Raw genomic sequence first — 7,362 nt, forward strand, 5'->3', positions numbered from 1 at the left:
ATGCAAAACAAATTGATGTATGTAATACAAGAACAAATTGATGCATGTAATACAATCATGATTTTTGGGGTGCATGGATGATCACTCAAGTCATTCTCCTTGATTAAATCAAGGGTGCAAAATCAGGTGTCTACACTAGCCCATGCCTCATGGACAAAGGTGGAATACTAAGGAAGGCCTCGAATCCCTACTCCATTAGAAAGGTGGGATAGCACGCATCAATAGATGCATGGAACAAATGAAGGGAAAACAAAGACCATGCCCCTCGACCGCAAACCCTCTCCGCACCCTATGTTCAAGATCAAAGAAAAGCTGTCCATTAGCACACATAATATATGTACCAAACTGATAAACAGATGGGAAGAGAAGCATACCTAACCCTTGCACACTTGAGCGGAAGGATGCCTCTTCAGATCTTACTACAGATGAGTGTCCTCGATACTGTCATCTATCTCTCCAGTATAGGCCTCTGATCCAGCCTAACAAGGTGGAAACCTTGGTCTATGACTACTGTGCTTAGGGGCGCTAAGCCTAGCCTAGCTGCATCATCAGCCTCCAAATTTGCATCTACATCAAACATGAGCTCATCTCCAAACTTGTCGCCCCTAGGCCTCCTCCCTCCTTGGTCTAAGGGAACTGTGAAGAACCTCCACCTGAACTAGTATGAAACTAAGATAAGGCACTGGCCATCTCTACTGAACATCGGCTCCTAATGTGATGTGCTATGTGCATACCCCTAAAGGGCGCAATATCATCACCTCCTCGATCAAAACACCTCTGAAGGGTTTGGTACACCTACAAACTAGCTGAAATGGTGTCATCATCACTACCAGACGAATCCCTTCGAGATAAAGCAATAATAGAAGCCTTCCCGCGATCCCCACTAGACCTCGGCCGTTGAGACATAATCTGCAAAGACAAATTTAGATTTAATCAGTAAGCCCAAATTAAATGGCAATACAAGCAAACAAGTATGTCTAACCCTACTACCTAAAACGTACCATGCATGATCATACCAAAATGTAATGTTTTCTCAAAATATCAAGGTTTTTAAAATGCCTCTCTTGGGATTCAAATTCGGTAGTGGCCGTCTACTCCTACCTCTTTTATCTCAAAATATCAAGGATTTCAAAATACCTCACATGGGATTCAAACTCAGTAGTGATCGTTTAATCCTACCTCTTTTATCTTAAAATATCAAGGTTTTCAAAATACCTCCCTTGGGATTCGGATTTGGCAACAACCGTTTAGTCTCATCAGGATTCAGATTCGGTAGCAACCATTTAATCCTATCTGCCTCTTCGGGATTCAAATTCAGCAGCGATCGTTTAATCCTATCCACCTTTTTTCAAATTCAACAGCGACCGTATAGTCTTATCGAGATTCAAATTCGGCATCGACCGTTTAATCCTATCCACCTTTTTAGGATTCAGATTTGGCAGCGACCATTTAGTTTCATCGAGATTCAGATTCGGCAACAACTATTTAATCCTATCCACCTCTTCAGGATTCAGATTCAACAATGACCGTTTAATCCTATCCACCTTTTCAAGATTCAAATTCAACAGTGACCATTTAATCCTATTCGCCTCTTCGAGATTCAAATTTGGCAACAACTGTTTAGTCTCATTGAGATTCAGATTCAGCAGCAACCGTTTAATCCTATCCACCTTTTAGAGATTCAGAATTCAGCAGCAGCCGTTTAGTCTCATTGGGATTTAGATTCGACAGTGACCATTTAATCCTATCCACATTTTCAAGATTCAAATTCGGTAGTGACTGTTTAGTTTCATTGGGATTCAGATTCAGTAGCGATCGTTTAATCCTATCCGCCTCTTCAGGATTCAGAATTAGCAGCGACTGTTTAATCCTATCTGCCTCTTCGAGATTCAGATTCGGCAGCAACCATTTAGTCTCATTGGGATTCAAATTCAACAACGACCGTTTAATCCTATCCGCCTCTTTAGGATTCAAATTCAGTAATGACTATTTAATCATATCTGCCTCTTTGAGATTCAGATTCGGCAGCAACCGTTTAGTCTCATTGGAATTTAGATTCAACAGGGAACCTTTAATCCTATCCAGCTTTTCGAGATTCAGATTCAGTAGTGACCGTTTAGTTTCATTGGGATTTAGATTTGGCAGCAACCGTTTAATCCTATCCACCTTTTCAAGATTCAGATTCAATAGCGACCGTTTAGTCTCATCGGGATTTAGATTCGACAGCGACTATTTAATCCTACATTTTCCAAAATTATTCTCATTCAAAATTTCTTTGTCCTCACATTTTCAATACCCAAAATCTCCGGTCATCCTACATCATTTTTTATGTTTTCCTAGGTTTTTCTCCTCAATTTTTGTTGTTTTCGTGGCATCCAACATTTGCATTTTCATCTATGCTACCTAAAATTAAGTTTTACTTGCATGGACAGGTGTCTATATACGTAATTATACATGTATGCAATTCACACACACACACACACACACACACACATATATATATATGAATGTGAACCTTCGTGCCTACATGTATGTGCGTGTGAAAGCATGCAACTATGCTTATGACACTCCCCAACCAGCTCATTGCTAGTCCCTAGCAATTTAAGCGACTCAAGACAAAGACACAAAATAACAAAAAAAATTATTACTTTGGTAGAAATAGTTAATCAAAGGTCAAAACACTAACAACCACCAAAGATATTCCACATGCCATCAATACTTAGTGTGCGAATAGTTTAGCCAACACAAACACAACCTCAGTCTTAAGATAAAATATGGCTTTAATTTCTATCCAAAGTTATGCTTCAACTCAAATCTCACAGTTGTTAACACTCAACAAATAAAATCACTCCGAAAAGGGTGTAACACTCTCAAACATATGTGAGCAGAGTAATATAGAACAAAGACTAATATCTCACATATAAATAAGATGAAGAATGGTGAAGCAAAATAAAGGATATTTATAGTCTCATGAAAGGATGCCAAACACTAAGAATATTACACCACACACATTGATTAGTCATGTCAAGATCCAAACCATACCTTCCTTAAGATCAAATAGGGCTTTCATTGGTATGTAATGTAGGGTAAAGAGGAGGAATTTAGAACAAAAGGTATAGGTAAAAATAAAAAGTGTTCCCAAGAATAATTAGAGAGACAACTTCTTTTGAATATATGACAATTAATTTATTCTCTCGAGTTTCTTTTATATCGCACTTTCACTTTTTTTCTTTTTCTTCAAAATTTCATCAACAAATTCATTCTCTATTTCTTCCTCTTTTACATTCCCCTTTTTTTTCAACATTTTTCCTTTTCTATTTATGACTCTTTTTTTTTTTTTTTTTAGTGAGTCCTCCTTTTCTTCCAACTATTTCACCACAAATTTATCGTAATCAAACAATTTGATTGCATTCATTCTTGGAACACCTTAGGAAAGGGTTTGAGAAAGAACGGCTAAAATAATAGGCTCAAATGGGTGACTAGCGGTAATGTATCAAGAAAGAAAATAATAAAGGCTCAAAATCAACAAAGATGGCCTAAAATCATCTCTTAAGGATTGGGATAGTTCTTCAAAATCCATGACTTTAACATATTTAGGTGTGGCATAAAATTTGATGAATTCTTAGCATTTGACCAAATCAAAGAATAATGAGACTAAGCAACAAAAAAGTTATGTGCTTCCAAATGAAAAATGAGGTCAAAAGAAAATAACCCTAAAAAAAATGAATGGCTTAAGAACTCACTTGGGTTATAGTCTCTACATTTTATATTCAAGATTTTCAAAGTCATCTCTATCTCTCAACCAAGAAACATGTTCATTTGGCTAAAGTGCATGTGCATACTAGTTGAGCATGAAAAACAGTGGAATTGTTTAGATAGAAGTAGCATAAAGAACTTTGACTTAAAACTCTTGCTAAAGCAACACTTCTTCTTTTTCTTTTTCTTTTTTCTTTTTTTTTTTTTTTGGAAAATTGGACTAAGAACAAAAAAAAACAAAAACAAAAAATCATTAAAAAAAACCCAAAAGAAAAAAAAAATTAACAAATAAAACCAAATACAAATCATCTCAAGTTCCTCCCCCCAACCTAAAACTTACATTGTCCTCAATGATAATAAGGAAAAACAATAAAGAGTAGAGATTATAGAGAGTACCTTGAAGAGACGAACATAAATTAACAGAAACAAAAAAAAAAAAAAAAAAAAAAAAAAAAAAAAAAACTTTAACACCTACAAAAGGTGTTAGAAAACAAAACAACAAAAATAATAAAAATAAATAAAAATTTAAAATAAAAAAATAAAAAATAAAAAACACACACACACAATCTAAACTATGACACAAATACTAATGCTAATTGCTTGGCAAGTCTTGATAAATGGGATCCTCCAAATTAATGGATTCCTACTCTTGTGAAAAATTCTCAAGAAATGGCTTAAGACATTGTCTATTCACCTTAAATATGTTACCATTCTTAGGATTTTCAATTTCTATGGCACCATGGGGGAACACATTTTTAACAATGAAAGGTCCAATCCATCTAGATCTCAAATTTCCGGGGAACAAATGTAACCTAGAATTATACAAAAGAACTTTTTGAGATGGTTCAAAAGATTTCCTTAAAATTTGTTTGTCATGAAAAACCTTCATTCTTTCTTTAGAAATCCTAGAATTCTCATATGCATCATGCCGAATTTCTTCCAACTCATTCAATTGCAATTTTCTCAATGAACTAGCCTTGTCTAAGTTAAAGTTAAACATCTTTATTACCCAATATGATTTATGTGCCAATTCCACAGGCAAGTGACAAGCTTTACCATAAACAAGTCTATAGGGAGACATACCAAGAATATTTTTATAGGCAGTGTGGTACGCCCAAAGTGCATCATTCAACCTTAAAGACCAATTTTTACGATTTGGGTTAACTGTCTTTTCCAAAAAAAATTTAGTCTCCCTAGATGGTTTGCCATTGTCCTTTAAATAAATCCTATGAGTACAAACCAATGGACTAATTCCTTTTATGTTAGCCATGTTCCTCCCTATGACACCCTTATGTTTACTCAAAACATTTAATAACTTACATTCTTGCAAGGAATCAAGTTTAGAGATATTACCATAGGAAAAGTCTCATCAGTTCCTAGAAAAGCATACTTGAGATCATTTGGCCAAGGTTTCAACTTCCATTTAGGTACTTTCTCACTAGATGGGAACAACTTTATCTCACAAGGTGGCAACTCCTTATATTTCAATTTCCAATTGCTCACTTCCAATTCCTGTGCAAATTCCAAGAGACAATGAATGTATGCAATTTCAGAATTCTCATCAAAGTTAAAATCACATGAATTGACTAAACAAGTTTCTAATGTTTGGTCTTGAACAATTGTTTCAATCAAGTTAACTTCATGCACATCCTCTTCATCCCTAGTTTGCTTACAAGTATTAAAAATATTAAGCTCAATGGCCATATTGCCAAAAGATAATTTTAAGACTCCACTTCTACAATTTATCAATGCATTAGAAGTTGCAAGAAATGGGCGTCCTAAAATCACAGATATTTGAGAATCAGCATTAGAAACAAGATGCATGTCCAAAATAATAAATTCAACAGGAAAATAAAATTTGTCCACTTAAACCAAAACATCCTCAACAACACCCTTTGGAACAATCACAAATCAATCGGCAAGTTGTAAAATTATGGAAGTGGGTTTTAACTCGCCTAGACCTAATTGCTCATACACTGAATATGGCAAAAGATTCACACTTGCCCCAAGATCAAGCAAAGCTTTCTCTATCTTTGAATTACCAATCACACATGAAATAGTAGGACAACCTGGATCTTTAAACTTTGGAGGTCTTTTGTTTTGAATGATTGCACTAACTTGTTCAGTCAAAAATGCCTTCTTATGTACATTAAGCTTACGCTTAACAGTACACAAATCTTTCAAAAATTTAGCATATGATGGAATTTGCTTTATGGCATCCAAAAGAGGAATGTTCACTTTAACTTGCTTAAGCACTTCAAGGATTTCAAAATTTTGATTCACTTTTTGAGGGGAAATCAACGTTTGGGGAAAAGGAGTAGGGATAGGACACCTTTCAATTTCATTAGATTTAGACTCAAGGACCTCATCAATACTCTTTATTTTGGAAGACTCATCATGTGTATTCTTTTAGGAATATCTTTTTCAATGATTTTTCCACTATGAAGAGTAGTTACAGATTTAACTTGACTCACTTTATTTTCAAAGGAACTACAATCATCAACACAAAATTGACCTTGGGGGTTTGGTTGTGGTTGAGATGGAAACTTACCTATTTTTATTGTGCTCATGGATGTGGTCAATTTAGTAAGAGTGCTCCTAATGTCATTTATGGCTTGTGAGTTTTGATTATTAATGGTGGATTGAGTTTGCATGAATTGTTGCAAAGTGTCCTCAAGACTCTTCTTTGGAGAGGTATTATAGGGAACAAAATTTGAAGAATCATGTGTAGGAGGTGCAACCACATTATCATTCCTCCAACTAAAATTTTAGTGATTCCTCCACCCTAAATTGTATGTCTCTGAATAGGGGGAAGGGTATGATTTTTTCACCATGTTCATAGCATTTGCTTGATCATGCAACACCTCTTTAAAAGCTAGAATTGTAGGGCATTCATTGGTAGGGTGTTCCATGGTCTCACAAATTCTACAAACTTCATCAATTTTAGGCACAGTATTGATTCCATTGACCTTCCTTAATTCCATGGCTTCAAGCTTCCTAGTTAGACTAGCCACCCTAGCACTAAGGTTATCATCTTCCCTAAGTTGGTACTTACCACCCCCAGAGGGGTTTGTGGATGCTCTAGACCTATCCGAGGTATCAATGGTATCCCAAGATTGGGCATTCTTAGCTAAGAGATCAAAATAATCAAAAGCCTCATTAGGATCTTTATTCAAAAATTCTCCATTGCACATCATCTCTATGAATTGGCGCATCTTTGGAGTTAAACTTTCATAGAAAAAAATAATTATACGCCAAGTTTCATAGCCATGATGTACACAAGCATTAAGCAAATCTTTAAATCTTTCCCAACATTGATAAAATGTCTCATTATCTTTTTGTGAAAAATTTATTATTTTTCTTTTAAGTGCATTAGTCCTATGAATTAGAAAAAATTTCTTTAAAAATTCAGTTTGCATCTTTTGCCAAGTACCAATTGATCTAGGTCTCAAAGAATTAACCCAGGTTTTTTCCTTGTCTTTAAGAGAAAAAGGGAACAACTTCAACCTAATGGTCTTTTCATTACATGATTGGTCATGGAAGGTAGAACATACCTCCTCAAATTCCTTGTAGGTAAGGATTTTCAAAATCTAAGCCATGAAATTT

At 35.2% G+C, this 7,362-nt stretch overlaps 1 pseudogene; it reads right to left on the reverse strand.

Annotated features, from left to right (window-relative positions):
• Positions 1-448: 448 nt before the first annotated feature.
• LOC115966165 lies at positions 449-6,971 on the reverse strand (annotated as a pseudogene).
• Positions 6,972-7,362: the final 391 nt, after the last annotated feature.

Source organism: Quercus lobata, chromosome 2, assembly GCF_001633185.2.
Source record: "Quercus lobata isolate SW786 chromosome 2, ValleyOak3.0 Primary Assembly, whole genome shotgun sequence".
Lineage (NCBI taxonomy): Eukaryota > Viridiplantae > Streptophyta > Magnoliopsida > Fagales > Fagaceae > Quercus > Quercus lobata.